This window comes from Rutilus rutilus, assembly GCF_951802725.1.
Source record: "Rutilus rutilus genome assembly, chromosome: 1".
Classification (NCBI taxonomy): domain Eukaryota; kingdom Metazoa; phylum Chordata; class Actinopteri; order Cypriniformes; family Leuciscidae; genus Rutilus; species Rutilus rutilus.
Window position 1 is genome coordinate 47,472,790 of NC_140209.1, and position 18,491 is coordinate 47,491,280.

Here is an 18,491-nt window from a genome sequence, read left to right on the forward strand (position 1 = left end):
GGAAGTTGTTATGAAATGTTGGGTTGGCCGAGATCACAAGCAGCTCTGTCTTTGCAAGGTTGAGTTGAAGGTGGTGTTCCTTCATCCAGTCCGAAAATGTCTGTCAGGCTGAGATGCGAGGAGCTACCGTCATATTATTTGGCTGGAATGAGAGGTAGAGTTGTGTGATATCAGCATAGCAATGATAGGAAAAAAAAAAACATGTTTCTGAATGACACATCCGAATGATGACATGTAGATGGAGAAGAGAAGTGGTCCAAGCACTGAGTCCTGATGCACCCCAATAGACACCTCACCCCTCCAAGACAGCCTGAAGGGGTATGCAGCAGCCAGTGTGCAACAATAAACTCTTCAAATAGTAGCTCACAGTACTCATGAAACCTCATTAGTTTAGTTGTTTAATTCAGCAAGTGGTGCCCAGTTATCATCTGAATAACAATTTTGTATTTTTGATCCAGTTTTGTATAAAATTGGTATATTTCTTTGGATACAATTTTTGGTCAAATTTTGCATAAAATCTTACAGTTACAGTCCATGTTAGTGACATTAATGTTTAACAGAAATGATGAAGAAAGCAAAAGAATTGCTAGCAACAGCAGGTCTGATGAACAGTAGTGGACACAAGTGATGTCCGGTTGTTACGCAACTGCTCAGAGACAAGACGTTGAGATCCAAATGCAGCTTTATTAGGGTTAATCCAGACACGTAATCCAAGAAACAGGCAATGGTCGAAACACAGGTAAGCAGTCCGAACAAATGAACGAACAAACGAACAAACAAACAAATGAACGAACGAACGAACGAACACAGGCAGGGGTCAGAGGCAGGAGAATAATCGAGGAACAGGCAGGGGATCCGGGATCCAGGAACCAGGAAACCATGAAGAAATGCTCAGGAGTGTGAATGAGTGAACAGGGTACAAATAGGTTAGGGAGACTAACAGGGTGACGAGACACAGGTGAATGCAATCAGTGAAGATGAGTCCAGGCAGTGAATTATGGGAAATGTAGTGTGGCTGATCGTGACACCGGTATTTGCACAATGCTTGCTATTAAGGACACTTCATGTTCTATTAAACAATCAGAATATGAGGAATATGTTGAGAAGAAGAATACACTAAACTTGGTTAAGATATTAAGGGGAGACACTACAGGCAAAAACAGTGTTTTTTCATGCATCTGTCAATTTTGAGATTATCGGCTTTTTGGCTTCTCATAAAGTGTTTTTCTTTTCAGACTTGTGGACAGAAAACATCCAAAATACAGTTTTAACTGTATCTTTTAGAGCACTTTATCTATTCTCAACTGTAGATTTCAATTACAGTATATATCTTTAAAGGCCGTTTTCTCAAAATGAGTTTTTCCTCCTACACTGAGCCAGAAATCTCCACTTCAGTAACGCTTACACACACCAAAATTTAGTTTTATTCTTATCAGTATTATGAAGGTTTTTACAAAGGGGTTTGTTCATATATAATTTTCCTGATTTTATACAACATTTTATTCCTAAAAAAAAGGGCGAAAATGTTATTATTTTTGGCTGTTGACAGTATTTTCTGATTTGTGGAGTGATACATAGAGATATCCTAAATCCCCTCTGTAAAAACGTTTTTCTCTAATATATCAAATAACTGAAACAATCATTTTTAAACTGACTTCATCCAATGTTCAGATTTTTGTTCTAGAAATGTATGTAAATTAGTGCATATTTAATTAGACAACACCTACTTTGCATATTTAAACATAACATTTTTGCTATTATTAATGTAATCAATCAACTGGTGAGGTATGGTGATATTTATTAGTTTTTTTTTACCCTATTCACCTGGGGTGTCTCGCCTTAAAATGACAATTAAATTATTTGGCAAGAAAGGTAAACTCCAACATATAATTAAATCTGGATTTTATTGTATTATGCAAAAAAAAAAAAAAACTTACAAAATAAAGAATACATTGACTACAATGTAATCAGTTATTAATATTTTGTTTGTTTCTCCCTTGTTTTTGATTACAGCAGCCATTCTCCTGGGCATTGACTCACTAAACTTTGTACATGTTTCATGCTTAACTTCTTTCCAATCTTCCTTAAGTTGTTCTCAAATTTGAGCTTCATTGAAAGACCTGCATGGCTTATCACATGGCTTATTTAAAATTTCCCAAAGGTTTTCAATGGCTCAAAGGTCAGGGGACTAAGGAGGCCACTTAAGACTTCAAAATGCTAAGCATGAACACTTTTATTGAGCACAGCTTTTTTGCATGCGCTGTGTTTTTGGGATCGTTGTCATGTTGAAAAATACACATTTGATTTCAAAACAGATCCTCCACACTTGGTTACATTGTGTTCAACAGGATTCCCATGTATTGGTCCATTTTCAAACTGCCAGCAGTTTTGTAATTTGACATGTTTCATTGCATTATAACAAATGATACAATTGAAACATGGAATGCATACATTAGTTTTACACTCCAGGCACAACTGCACAAGATGCATACAAAATATTTATTTAATGAATATTTCATAAAAAAGTATAAATATAGGCTAATAAATATGTAATAAAGTGTCACTACTGTATGTTGAGGCAAAAATGTGATACTGTCAAAGTATGAATTATGATGACTGTAATGTCATGATAATAAATGGAATTTCAATCACAATGTGAATATTCTAAAATTATATTTTAGTGGTTGAAGAAAGTTTTGGAACAAACTCTGGCATTTCGACTTCACACAATGGTAGAAAAATAAAACTCTGAAATGAGCTGTGGTTGTCTGATCATTTATTCAATCACACTGAGTGACAGATTAATGGAGTGATTTGATGTGACAGTGTCACCATCTTGATCCAACGTCTCAGTGATGCCTCTACTACTCTTCTCCTTTCCCACAAGTCAGAGTGGGAGATTCATGTTAAACAGGGCGCCAGGGAATTTCTGGCAGACACCACAAGATAATGTGACAAAGAGATGTACTGGAGCCCTCCGTGTCACTTCAGGCTGTTTTTGAGCACCATATGCCGAAAACCCTTCTGTTCATCAAAACCACCCAGAGTACACAAACTTTTGGAAGCCTGATTTCACCCTACCTCCCAGTCACAACTATGTGAACAGTTTGATCATATCTATGCCATCCTAGCAACAATAATTATTTCATGCCCTGGACTCTTACCAACCTAAGCCCTGCCATCATTTGACAAGTGAGAAAGAGAGAGAGACAGAACACAAAGAAAACAGAGGGAGAGAGAGATGCCTCTGGTTTGGAGGAAACCCCATTTCCAATGTCACCGTCTGTATAAGATGTCAGCCAATGCACCTGAACCAGTCAGCCTGTCAAAGTTCCTGTCAGAGTGCCTGAATGTCAGAGAAGCAGATGGAGAGGTTACAATGGCTCGTTTAGACTTGAGACTGATGGAACACGGTTTCAGGGTAAGAACTATCAACTCAAATTCTGATTGAGGATATTGGGCTGGGCAGGTATTAGAAGTCTAAATTAAGCTGAAGAAAATAATGGACTAAGAGTACAATAACAGTATGTTAGTAGGAATCATAAAAAAAGAAAATGATATTTTTCTGTTTAAAAGTTAAAACCTATCCAATGTTCCAGGTTTTGCTTTATTTTCTCTGATAATTTACTATAGAACAAATTATTAAATGTATTAAAACAATTTATTACAAATGTCTATCATTTATAGTCTAATTTGTATCGAAACAGATAACAAAATAATTTAATAAACAGCTTAAATTGAAGTTAGAACACACTGGCTTTTTATGTCCAGAGGAAATCATGCATGAGAGCGGGCGCGCGCATCGTGCTTGCGCGCAAGTCAATCATCCTTCGACTTTTGTGAACGTCAGAAATGCCTCTCGTCAGTGTGCAACCATCCGTCATGCTTCCCCTTCAGTTGTACACGCCGTAGCATCCCTCAGACAAGGTCGTGCACTTTTGCCTTTCCCTGCGAGAAACATCCGAAAAAGTGGCGTGGGTAAAATCCGTGCAAGCAGTCATTGTGTCCCAGCCTCCCCGCGAGGACGGAGAGGAGATGCGGACACCGCTTGAAATCGTAGTCATTTATTTTTGACAGTTAGTCGGATGGATAGGTCGCACGTGTGCAATGAAGTGAGTGACTTTAGGCGCGCGATTAAAAATGACACTTCAAGCGCGAGAGATTAATTCGCCAGGTAAATACGGGCACGAGACTACAGCTCTCGCTAGGCGCGCGAAAATGAACTCAACGGTGAGCGAGTATCGGCAGTGATTTCTTCGAAATGACTGAATTCATCCAACTGAATTTATGAACAGAACGACAGATGGCAAATGATTATTAACAACACTCACAATACGTCGTAAAATAGCGCTAGTTACCGAACAGTATGTTAAAATCGGGTAATTTCAGTCACGCTCTGAGGTCTCGTGAAGGGTTCAACGGTGACAAGACAGAAGCGAAGGCGAGTTCAACAACGGAGGACTTGGGCAGCGATTAAAATACTGGGACCTTCCGTCATTTCGGCATCCTTCTCCATAAAATAATCATCACAGACTCGCAGAGCGGTAAGAATCATATTTCAGCCATATTTGAATTTTAATAGCAAGATAATGTGTGTGGAGAAACAGCACGTGCGCGTGAATGACAGAACTGAAGCGCGTTACTACATTTTGACGAGGTTATGATGAATATCAAGAAATGGTATACTATACTTTAATGAAGGACCATTAAAAATGTACTTTTGTACATTCGCATTGATAGTACAAAGAACAGATCGCATTGATGTACGCAGCGCATTGATAGTGAAACCACTGTAAAAAAAAAAAAAAAAAAATCGCCAATAATGACACTATTAGGCTACCCACGGGTTTGGTTTAAGGTTTTGTTGCTGACAGAAACAAAACGGCATTACAGACTTCACAGTTTCTGTTTTGCACTGGTTTTGCTTGGTCTTAAGAGAGTGAAAGCTGAAATTGTGGATTTAGTTGAAATTTTAGTAAATGTTTTATCTGGTGCCGTTGTGCACAGTAAAGCATACGCGAAGACATGGTCATGTTTCTACTTTATATATCCTTCATAATTGATGTATTTAATAGTATTGTGTAATTTTATGTATTGATGACTGAGCTTAAAGTAGTTAAACTCTTATACTAACTTGTTAATGAGACAACAACGTCATATATTTTCTCTTCTACCTTTCTCTTGTTCTTTCTTTTTGTTTTTTATTCCTTTAATAAATAAGCACAACAACAGCTGAATTAAAAATAAAAGAAGTTATGATTGAAAAAAGAGGAAGATACTTGTTAAAGTTACCCTCAATAAAGCAGAGATTTCCAGGAAAGTCCCTCCCTCATGTCTATGCTTTTCAGAATATATTTTGGGAATAAAAACATCTTTGGGTCACACTTTAGTTTAGGGTCTAATTCTCTATTAACTATGACTTTTGCCTCAAATAAACCCCTAATTACGGCATATTAATAGTTAGTAAGATAGTTGTTAAGTATAGGTATTGGGTAGGATTTAGGGATGTTGATTATGGTCATGCAGAATAAGGCATTAATATTTGCTTATTAGAACTAATAAACGGCCAATAAGCAACTAGTTAGTAGTGAGGATTGGACCCTAACCTAACGTGTTATCCGTCTTTGTTTTGGAGAGGATTGCATTTTTTTTAGTGACCAGCTGGTTTTATTCATTGTTTGGTCCGGGTCTGTCTGTTTAACGTCTTTAAGAGGACACCATGTTTTTCAGTTAAACGTTCAATGTACAGTGCTGTTGCTCCACAGCAACAAGCCTTGCAGGTATTTGTCACAGTTATGCACCAAAACATCTGATTAAAGCAATTAGCTGATATTAGAGCATGAAAAGTATTTAATTAGCAGAGGTGGAGTGGTGGTGCGTAAAGTCACAAAATACCTTTTAGCATTTATTTAATATATTTTTTCTACTATATTATTTTAAAACAGCTGTTAATAGGATTTAGTGCAGCTGTTTATTCAATTGTTAAAATTCACATCAGGCAGATTGTAATGTGTCGTAGACAATCCATCTATAACAGTCAGTCATCTTAAAACCATCAAAAACACATGTTTTTATCTGGTACTGAAGTAGCCAATATAGATAGGCCTACTTTTTTATTTTTAATCATTCACTTCACTCCAAAATTGCCTCTCTCTCTCTTTCTCTCTTTCTTTCTTTGCATTTCAAGTTGCTTTGTTTTTGTAGGCACCTTATATGTCTGGATTGCTCACACATTTTATTTCAAATTACAATGACCACTTGCTTAAATAGTCGTGAATCGTGAGAAGCTGGACAAGTTGGTTTGCCCAGTGATGGATTTATGGCTCTGAAAAGCTTGCATACTTTGATAATGCCGTGTTAAAGGTGTCCGTGAGTTTTGAAAAATCATATCCAAAAATCATATATTTATATTATTTAAAAAAATTTAATTGATAAAGATGAACGATTAAAATTAAACTCTTTTTACCATGCCTTAAATTAATCATTTATTTTTGTTACTTTAAAATATCTTTATGTATAGATTTTACTTTCCACCTGTAACAGACCTATACACTTTTAATCTTAAACAAAGAAAATCTCTCATAAAAAAACTTTAATTGCAAGATTAAAACTAAACAAAGAGTGCTATAAACAAACAAGTTTGCTCCTAATAACAAAAAAAGTGCCAATAGTTTAAGAAACGCCTGTTTATTAAATATATTTTAAAGATTGTATCTAATAAATAATATAATGAATAATTAGCATTTTTAAATTCAAACATTTCTGCATTTTGTGTGTGTTCTGCGTACAGACACAATGCCTTTATGCCATGTCAAGACACCCTCTCCCACACACACACACCCATCATATTTAATGTTCTTTGTTTTCTATTTTTCTCTTTTTCATCCCAAGTCTACCAGGATGACCTGGGTGTGAGACAACAGTGTTTCTATGTGACTTATTACATGCATACACAGAGTAGACGTTTGGACTTTACTGTAGAAAGAAAAATAGTAAAGAAAGGGATGGAAATTGCACTTTGCCAGGGTAAAAGAGTGATGAGGAGCACATTCTGTCTGGCATGCAATTACACACACGCTCATGCACACTCTAGTCCAGGAGCCTGATCTGAGGAACCTGGCCTGTGTACAGCTTTCTAATGTGAACATACACACGCTTAAAGAGACAAAACAGACTGCTTCGTTCCGGCTGGTCAAGGCCAGTTTTGACCACCCAGATCGAGGCGGCATCAGATATATGGGGAGGCTCTGAAGCCTCTCAGCAAGTCTGTTACAAAGTCAGTGTCAATCTATCATCCATATGGAGATTAAAATGAACGATGGCGAAACGATATGTAGTATGGTTATCAGGCCCTCTTCTTGTAACATTTGATCACCACAGTCTAAGCAAAACCTGACCCATCCACACACTATAAAGATAATCTGTAATGTATTATGTGAGTTTTTGTGTGCGCACTGTTTTCTACATAGGAGTGCTGTACTTATCATCATGGTGATTCATAATGACTCCATCATTCTGTCTGATGCACACACACCATAGACGCAGCATGTTTTTATGTGTGTGTGTGTGTGTAGTTATAGATCCTCTGTGACATTCCCAGTGGGAAGGAGTCTCATGTGATTCTTTTCTTCCACTCAGCTCAGTGCCGAAGTGAACCTTTGCCATCCAAAACACACACAGACACACACGTGAGTGTGCATTCTCAGCTTCTGTGGCTGAGTGAGTAAATCTGCAGTCAGTATTAATGCTTTGTGACAGCAAGGGATGACTGCAAAGACAGGACACACTGAGACAACCGAGGCCACGTAAAACACACACACACACACAAACACAAGCCATCCTGATTTACAGCTTTCCCTCCCATGGCCTGCCCAATATCATCTCTTTCAAATCTTTCTCTTTCTCATACACAAGTCAATGTGGTGACACAACCTGTTTCAAAGACAAGTACATGTGCTCTGTTGACCCAGCCAGGTCTGGGTCCTGTCAAAAAGATATAGTGAAATACAGAGTAAGAAAAAGCATACTGAACCAGTGTTAATTTTTTAACTGACTTAATAAACATAAATAAACAAAAACTATGATGAAAATCTAGTGACATTTTTGTCAACTAATAAAAATGAGGCAATAATGTTAGGGAGGGACGATTTGGGAAGACGATGTTGTAGATGCGCACATTTGAATTGTAAACCTATGTACCCAGCGGGACATAAGTTGGCATACACTCAAAAACGTCTGGGAGGAAGAGAAGAGCAGACATATGGATAAATCTGAAAAAGCGTGATCATGTGACAAGTGACACGAGTTGAGAATCGAGCTCGTTCACGTCTTTTCACGCTTGAACAGACAAATACGCAGAAAATTATGTCAAAATGTCTATTTTGGCGAGTATTCACTTAAACGCAGTCGGTTATGTCTTAAGGAAACGTGAACATCGGATATGTATCAGTGTATTGGATCCTTGCATTCAGCCTTAAAGTGACAGCAGTCTGCAGTCAGAAAAAATAAGTGCGCTTGCCGTGCGCCTACATTAGAAATAACTAATGTTTGCATCCCTGTATATTAACTGTATTGACAGATGTCTCTCTATATGGCTCTGGGTTTAGGTAGAGACCTTTGTACGTTTGTTGTTTTAAAAAATAAGAAGGAAGTAAAAAAAAATAGTTTATTTAATATGTCAACAAAACATATGCAAATTCCGTGCGTATAAGAGAATTCCGTTTTCATGTGTAAATTCCGTGATTCCGTCCGCGTTTTCCGCATAGGGCCCTACCCAGGATATGTACCCTGTTAGTGAGTTATTTAAACACATTCCATCTGAAGTATTTGCAGTGCTTCTGTAAGTACAGTACCATAGTGAATTAATTTATTTAAAAATTACAGTTATTTAAATTATTATTTATTTATTGTTTGTTTGTTTGTTATAATAATTAAAACAATTTTTGAGAGTTTGTCATCTGATTTGAATGTGATGGGGAAAATGTTCCATTCGAAAAAGTACATAAGGACTTGACAAGAAGGATGGGTGCTATTTAAAAAAAAAAAAACATTTTTTCTTTATTTTTATTTACATGCATTTAATTTATTTAAAAAAAAAAACATTTAAATCAGACAACAAAATCACAGTCATTGACTCAAATCAGTCTAACAAATTACTTGCTGAATCCGTCAGTTGAATCAACATCTGACTCTGACTGGATGTTTATGACAACATATTAAAGGTACACATTCATTTGAACAAAAAGTAAATATAAAAAAAGATATTGTTTTGTTTAGTATTTACTTAACTGGGGCTGTTTCACTCAGTTAAGCAAATATAATGTGGGTAGTGCCAAAATGAAGACACACATGGATATCTGGCTCTTCTAAGTGAATACATTTGTGCTCTTACAACAGGAGTAAATTAACAAGGAAGTACAAGGAAGAAAAACAAGGCGTTCTTGCACTTTTTATTTCTTTTTATTTCATTTCCATGTGATCTGTTTCTCCTCTCTGTTCACCTCTAACTCCCCCTCAGTGATCCTGCCATGAGCACAGTGACAGACCCCTTGGTTGCATAATCAACATAAAACATGAGTCCTCCAACACAGGTCAAAAAGTATTAGACAGGGTGTGTGTGTGTGTGTGTGTGTGTCTGTGTGCGAAAGAGTGATGTCCTTGTTTCCTGTCTTTTCCCCAAGTCATGTTCAGAGGGGGTATCATTCACCCATGGCTGGGTTTCCATGGCCACAAGGGCCGAGCCAATCAGAGCGCAGGGCCACCATGTGCTCCAGACGAGGAAAAAGCCCGCCGGCGACACATATGCTAGCGTGCTAACGCTAACCCAGCATCTTTGCATTTGCTCTGCGGCTCTTCCTCCCTGGCCTTCTCGCTCATTTTGATCCCCTGTCCTTGAACCTTAAATCTCTCTTTAGTTTTAAATAGCTTGATGTATTTATAACAGTTATGGGTAGAAGTAGAGGTAACGGGAAGGAGAGACAAGTGCCCCTCAGATAAACAAGCTTTAATTCAACCTGTAAAAATAGAAAAGGAGGTGAGATGCATTCCATGGAGTTTCTCCTACTTACAAACTTTGTTGATTTATATTGTCTGACGGGGTGTTTATGCTGTAAGAGTGTGTAAGGTAGAGAGGAAAGAGAGAAAAGAAAACATTTGCTGGAGGATTTATTGCAACGTAGAGGGCAATTCTGAAAATATTTTTCTTGAGGCCAACAACTGAATTTTCCTATGGTTTAATGCACTCTAAACTGTAATGGAATTTCATTGTTTGACTTTGGAAATGATTGTGTCCATGGAAATGGAATTCCATTGTTAGAGTCTAATCTCCGTTTTTATGCAGCTTTTCATTTATTATGGAATCATCTGCAGGTATGGGATTATGAGTCGTCAATGGAGGAACACATTGCTGCTGCTGCTCTCTCTCTCTCTCTCTCTCTCTCTCTCTAAAAACGCACACACAGACACACATTTTCGCACATACCTTGATCAAAGGCCTAAAGCTCAGATTTGGGAGAAATCCCCTCTATGGCAAGTCATCGTTTCCATGGAGACTGAAATATTTCCTATACTCATTCTAAGCTGTGCCTCACTTCATGGTACTATTGTGTGTTTCTTCTCTTCTTCTTTCCCTCTTCCTTTCACTGCCAAAAAAGGATTTTCTTACTCAGTATTTTCTTCTTGTTTTCCAGTACGAATATCTAAACATTCTTAAATCAAGATTCATTTACTTGAGACGCAAAATTACTTATTTGATCAGAAATCAATAATTAATATCTTATCAAATGAGTTTATGTTTAAAACAGTAACTAAAAAAAATTATGCCATATGAGGTAAGAAAAACTGGTTTTCCCTTAGACTTAAGTTGCCTCTTTCCTCATGGACAGAAAAATGTTTAGATTTTTGTACTGAAAAACCAGACAAAATACAGAGTAAGATTTTTTTTTGCAGTCTTCTTGGAAGCTTTTACATCTTAAAAGAAAAAAATCTGACAGGTCAAAACAAGGTTCAAATATGGATTATAAAAATGGATTTAAGCCATCCATCACACACAGGTGAGAGATATTTTAGCATTAGAAGCTAAAAGCTTTAGGACACAATTATGGAGGCATAGCGAAAGGTACGGTAAAGCACACGCAGAATCGTTAATATGTCACAAAAGCAGATGCAGCACTAATATGCTTCAGCTGTGGATTAGATTTAACAGTCAAGGTGCATGATGGCACACTAAGTTTATACATAATTCATGTTATTAAGAGTCGAACCTGTGAATGCTGGAGCCTACGAATTTGGGATTTGATGCGCTCTCATCTTTTACCTCCCTAAAGTGCAAAGAATAGTTTGAGACCTGAATTGTAGGTGTTATATTATGCAGTAAATACAACGGTGGAAAGTAGCTGTAAATATTTTTGTCCTACTTCAACAGCTCCCAGTTAGCGTTCGTGGCTTTGTGTTCAGGGGCATTCCTGCAGTACGTACTAGAAGATGATGACACCAGTAATGGTTCAGTGATTTCGAACAGTGACTACAGCTTGAGGTCAAGACAACAGCTAGTGTAGCTCCACTGTTTACAACTGTGTTAAAGATGTTCTAGGGCCAAGCTGTGTATATATATATTAATGCCGACGTGCAAGGGAAAGTATTTCCAACAATGTGTCTAGAATATCGGGTTTTTGTCCATATGGCCTACCGGAGAATTGTTGTGTGTGTGTATTTGTTTTTGTTTTGTTTTTTATCTGCAGGGGAGAATTTGATGTCAAACCCAGTGCAGTCTTGCTGAATTTGCCTTCAAAAGAAAACCGTGATTTCACTAAATCTTCACTAATTCACTAATTCACCTTCACTAAATCTTTATTTCACTGTGAAATGGCGAACACAACCCTGTTTATAGCTGTAGTGCCAATGTCAACATAGCACGTAATGCAATCATTGCTCCAAAAATGTTTTGTACTAGCTAGGTACAGCTGAACACAAATTTTAATGTATTAATCAAAGACACATTTGAGATTCATGGTGTTTCAAGTGTAAGTGAAATCTTCCCACTTGTGATCTGATCAACTGAGACAGATGTTAATACCAGGAACCATAGAAAACAAGAAAGATCAGAATGAAGAAATGCATGGGTGATAAGTAGAGGTCAGACCAAGAAAGAAGAGAGAGAGCGAGTCCATAAGGAGAGTAAAAGAGAGATAATGAGGTGAGCTGAGGTAATGTTGACAGTTCCCCTGAGTTATTTTACTCACTGATGAATTATGTGTGTATGTGCGTGTAGCATTGTTTTCTGCATCGCTATTTAGCGGCAGTGCTGCTTCAACGAAAATATATTACCAAGGTTGTTTGTTTGCAGTTGAATGTGATGAAATTTTAAGACTAGCTGAAGAAAAAATTATGCCAAGACAATAAGTAAACAACTCTTCCTCATGTCTTTACTGGCTGCACACACAAATACAGTGCTCAAACACAGTCTGATTATCAGCCTTTTCTTTTACTGAATCATTCAGAAAGACCAATAACTTATTGGTTTGTCAATCAGTCAAATGAATTACTTATTGAATCTTTTCAAAATATATATTTTTTTATGTTTTGAAAAACATATCTCTTATGCTCACTCAGGCTGTATTTATTTGATCAAAAATACAGTAAACAAATGGTAAAAGACTAGTAGTAGTATTTTCTCTGCTGTTCACGCATGGTTTTATTGTTACATTTGAAATTATATAGAAATATTATAACAAATATATAATGACTTGAGTAACTTGTTGATTGACTACAACAGCAACGTTTTTTTTTTTCTCCATTCTGTCTCATCAGCCTCGTTGGTCAAAAATTCACGGAGTGACAGAAATGGCTTCTCAGGTCAGTAGCCATTGTACAGTGCAGTTCTTGATAAACTTCCTCATTTATACTTGCAAATCAAAAGCTCAATTTGTTTTTACGGATCATTTGTTTACGTCATTCTGTATGCAAAATATATAGGCATAATGTTGTAATAAAAAAAAAAAGCTAATGATCTCATCTTTTGACAGAACACTGAGCTGTAGGGGTTTAATCCTGTGGCTCTGAGCATAGATATTTGGTCATTATAACAAGCAATTTAAACTAAATCTGTTATTAGGAGGTGATGGATCTTAAACAATGTCTAATGCTTGCTTGTGTATCATCACAAGAAGATTATATTGTATTAATTATTATATTTATCAAATTAGTACCTTCAGACAACAACGTGGTTTCCACATTCTAGCTTGTGTGTGTATTTAAGTGTGTTTGTGTAAGCGGTAACGATTATCGCTTTGATTCTCATCAATTTAACAGCAGTCTAATAAAGACAAGAGCTCCAGAAATGACAGAAATCAATACCATAATCTCTCTAAGTGTTTGTGTGTGTGTATATTTTGATATTGCACAGTCATGACTCATGAGGCATTTATACTTTTCTTTTTAGCAGTGTACTCCACTACATCATTAGCAGGACCTGTGTGTTAGTGTAAGCATATTTACTGTGTACATACATGTTTTAGAATTAATATTACAATCTACACATAATGAACCAATTTTTACATTGCAGGCCAAGCTAACACTATGTCAGAGTCTCATAGACTCATAAGAGTACAGTACCTGTCTATGGTGGCTGAATAATGATGAGAGAGGCAGAATGGAGGTCAGGGTGAAGCAGCAGATGATAATGGACATCTAGTGAGATAGGGATGATGAAGGCAAAGGATGTGAGCAGGGTGCCAAATGCAGGTAAAATTGTCTTTGGCAATGAAGTACAATAGTGACTTTTCACCTCAGCAGGCTCCAATCGTATAAATTTACATGGTGGAAGTCATATTGTAAGAATCAGAAGAATTACAAGTGTGAGTTAAGACATTTATGATGTTACGAAAGATTATTATTATTATTTATTTTTTTAAAGCCATTCTTTTGAACTTTCTATTCATCAAAGAATCCTAAAAAAGTTTATGGTTTCCACAAAACATTAATCAGCACAACTGTTTTCAATATTGATAATAATAAGAAATGTTTCTTGAGCATAAAATCAACATATTAGACTGATTTCTGAAGGGCCGTGTGTAACGTCTACTGAATATTCAGCTTTGCCAAAACAAGAATAAATTATATTTTTAAATGGAAAATAGTTATTTTAAACAGCAGTATTGTTAAATATTATTACAGTTTCATCAACTTAATGTAGCCTTGTTGAGCGTAAGAGACTTCAAAAACATTAAAATACCTTACCGACCCCAAACTTTTGAATGTTAGTGTTTATAAACCTGCCAATGATAAATGATTTATGTTTCACCGGGTGTAAAGGGGTGTGCGATTTTGAGTAGATTTTGTCTGAACTTTTGTTTTGCTGCACATCTCGGCTCTTTTTTTTATTCATTTCATTCATCAATTCGTGTTTTTTGCTGAACTGCACACCTTCTTGAGATGTGCTTACACTGGTCATTCACTGTATCATCAATAGGTGCCTGTCATGAAACTGGAAAAAGTGGGTGAAGGGCTCTTTATCAGAGTTTTGGAGAAAGTGTGTCTAATTTGATTTACACTGTTCTGCTGTGAAGTTACCAATCCTGCAAACATGCTTTGCATAACCCCAAAAAATCCTCTTAGATGGAAAAGATGGTGAAAACGAGAGGAAGAGGATGGATGAAGTTAACAGTGACACACAGGCGCAGATGAACAGATGAATAAGGGACGAGGGAGAGCTGAGAGAAAGAAGGGATTGGGGGAAGGGTTGCTGGGGAGATTAATCCCGTTCACCCTTTTACATAGACACATACAGTACATACAGTCTGTGATCCATTTTTCTAACAGTTCTCTTTTAAGATGAAGCATAAATGTGTAACTCGGTGCACATGTGTGTGTGTGAGGATTATAGATGTAAAATAATGGCCTTTTCTGTGAAACGTACATGAATGTGAGCAGTATTGTGTATGTAAATGGCTGTAGCGTGTGTCTATTCAGAGCAGTCTGTCTCTCTTCCCCCAAGTCATTTACAATTTCTGCATGGTTTGATGAATAAGCTCCAGTGTTTGTGTGGACGTGTGTGTTTAAATAGATAGATGAGAGAGAGAGAGAGAGGTTTGGGTTGACCTCCGTTTTAAATATACACCGTTATCTTCAACCATGCTCTGTCCTCTCTGTGTTTAAAAATGACATCTCTGCAGGCCACTTTTTTTTTTTTTTCATCACAGTACATTACCATTCATAGAAATGCTGGGCAATATTATTATTGCATTCATTTATAAAATGCTTCTCTGGAGCACTTGTGCTGGCATTTTCTTCTTGCCTCTGGATTCCCTCTGTCACCTTACTGCTGTCTTACAAATGGACTCAGCTGAAGGAGAGAGCTACAAAAACTGCCTGGATGCATTGTGTGTGTGTGTGTGTGTGTGTGTGTGTGTGTGTGTTGTGTGTGTTTTCTGTTAAATAATGTTGAATTATGCCATTTAAATCTTCTGCCTGAAGGAGCTCAACTGTAAAGAGCACACTGCCTTAGCTAGGCTTTCCAAAAACACACACTTATTCACACACATCACACGTGTACACACTTGCACTTTCTAGTGTAATAGTTGTGAAGCTTGTTATTTTTGAAGCACAAGCCCACTACTGCTCTCATTGCTTTGCTGTACAGATTTGTTGTTGGATTGTTGTGGTTCCAATGGACCCATTGCTTTGAGACAGGAAGTACTGTGAAAAAAATGGACCCTTTGCTGTGTGAGAAAAGTAAATACACGACCGTTCAAAATAATGTTTTGTAATAATTTAGTTTGTTAATGTTTTGAAAAAATATATCATCAATGTTTAAAACAGTTGTGTGGCTTAATATTTTTGTGAAAACTGATTAAAACAAATTCTGGATTATTTGATGAATTACTGCCACTTTTTAATTTAATGCATCCTTGCTGAATAAAATAATTTCTTCTGACTCAAACATTTTAACAGTAGTTTACGTCAAATTTAAAATTACAAAACTGAAATAGGAAAATATTTATGCATGTCACATTTTGCGAATAATCTAATTGGTTTAATTACAATGAATTAATGCAAAATGGAGAGAATAAAAAGTTGCATTTTTAATGTTACTTTTTGAAGTCCTCATTTTAAGTTGGACATAATATCTTGTGCACTGAGTGAGTCAGTTGTCAACTCACTGAGTTAATTATGATTCAGACCAGTGAGACTCTTGAGTTTAGATTCAGGCAAATTTCTCACGAAGAACCAGCCTCAAATCACTATTCACTCGTATGTTTATTTTTCTTGCACTTAGCCAGAACAAAGTGATAGAAGGATGTGTTGATTTCTTTCTCTGATGTCACATCCTGTCTCTGCAAATTCTCAGCACAGCTTTATGCCCCATGTGTGATTTTCATCTAGCATCTCTTTCCAGGTAACGGCACTCCATTCACATAGTTGTGCAATGATACATTATACACTTCCAGCTTCCCCCAGAGCTTCAGCAGGACATGCCAGTCTGTCTGTTTAATTAACAGTGTCTCTGAGGGGATTCAGCATATTAGACATACAGCAGTTGAACACAAACGCACCAGAAATGTGTAAACGCTGGTGTGTGTGACTCCCGTAGGGGATCACTAATCACTTTACACTAACATTAGCTAAAACTGAGCAGATGTTCCCCCACCAAAAGATCTTGAATTATCCTTAATGAGAGCATCCTCTGCAACACCTCTCACTTCTTATCTGCGGCCCTCTCTTTAATGAAAAATTTACAGATAGTCGCAAATGTACATCTTCACCCAAACAGGCAGATTAATAACAGATGAGTCACAAAATGTATAGATATAGGTATATTTTCTTCAAGTGTGACTCTAAATTTGGACCATACAGCCTCAAGCATCACAGAATCTCTATCTTCCTCGACATGCGTTCTTCTACATCTTTTTTCTCTTCATTTAGTGCATTGTACCCTCCTGCCAGTTCTCTTCATCTCACCTTTTCAGCCTGCCTACCCCTCCCTTCACACTTGTGCTCAATATATCTCTCCTTTCATTCTCTCACTCCCTCTCCCGATAACACCTTTATAATTTAATCTCCTATATTTTTTTGCCTAAAAGCCTATCAGTAATCAAAGTTGTCAGGGTGTCAGTATGAAAAACATACTTAAAAAAAAAAACACATTTAGCTGACTCAAACTTTGCCATTTATGAGATGTTTTCATGATGTAATCAATAGGGTTGCACAATATATCGAAAAATTATCGTTATCGCGATAATAGTATATGCGATATCCGTATCGCAGAGAGGTGCGATAAATTGCATTTATTTTATGTGCCAAGTATTTGTGTGATGCATGCATGCATAGGTTGTTTATCCAAATTTGACCAATCAAATGTGGACTTACTATCTTTATACCTGCCTCCCCAGTAGGTGCTATTATGCTATTGGCTAGATCGGGCCCAAAGGGGAACCTAATGGCGGGAGTAGAGACAAGCGAGGAAAATGACAACAGCGAAGAAACTGTGCCTAAAGAGAACTTTACGTCTGAAATGTGGCAATATTTTGGCTTCAATAGAGAAGACGTGTCATTAATGCAGGTACTGTGAAAGGGGCCGTTCACACATCGCGTCTAAAAACGCATGGAAAGCGCGGCCGCGCCGCTATCTCCTTCTTTCCACAAGCACTTGCATCTGTCGTTGCTATGCAACCATGACCTGCGTGAGCTTGCGGAATTCTGAAAAGTTGAGATGTTCTCATCTCGTCGCGGCATAGGCAGGCCTGGAAAAATGTGCTTCCATTTTGAGCGTGCTTGCCGCGCGCCTGCATTTGAAATAACGAATTTGCACGCGCAAAAAACGCGATATGTGAACATAAGTGACAGTGTCACTAAGTTGTGCCGAAATTTTTTGGCCACGTCGAGAGGAAACTAATCTCCACAGTCATCTGGAACGCAATCTCAGGGAGCTATATGAAGACTTCAAAAAGTGTAAGCCCAAATCTACCAAAACTGCTAACGAAGTGCCAAGTAACAATAACAGAGTCTCACAGACAACCATTAATCAAAGTGTTGCATGTGTAACGTTAACTCCTTATGAAAAAACTGAGATATTCTTCTGAAGATCAGACGAATATCTATTAGCCTACCTGTTTATTTTAGTATGATCATTACATATATAAATGATAATAAAAAAAAACGTAATAAAAATAACATTTCTCTAGGGAAATGTTATATCGCAAGAAATATCGTTATCGCAATACTCAACAACAATATCGCATATTTTCCCAGTATCGTGCAGCCCTAGTAATCAACAGCTATTTTTCTCCTGAAGGTGTTTTGATTAATCTTCTTCCTGCTATAGTCAACATGTACCTAATATCTCACCACATTTCATATTGGTAGGGAAGGCAATTTTCATATTTGATATTAAACATTAAATTATAAACATTATTTACACTGCTTTACAGGTTTTTAACATTACTTCGAAAATGCTGAAATTTAAAGTTTGAGATGTTTTTCATCTGTTTTAGAAA

The 18,491-nt window shown here is 37.0% G+C and overlaps 1 protein-coding gene across 2 annotated transcripts in view; it reads left to right on the forward strand.

Moving 5' to 3' along the window:
- Nucleotides 1–3,812: 3,812 nt before the first annotated feature.
- Nucleotides 3,813–18,491, forward strand: part of gjc1 (gap junction protein gamma 1) — a 35,120-nt gene continuing 20,441 nt past the window's right edge. The window contains exons 1-2 of one of the 2 annotated variants that reach the window (XM_084408595.1): nt 3,911–4,544; nt 12,808–12,852. The gene's annotated coding sequence lies outside the window, so the exon portion shown is untranslated. Of the gene's footprint in view, nt 4,545–12,807; nt 12,853–18,491 lie in introns of both variants that reach the window. The other variant, XM_084408594.1, reaches the window with a different exon arrangement.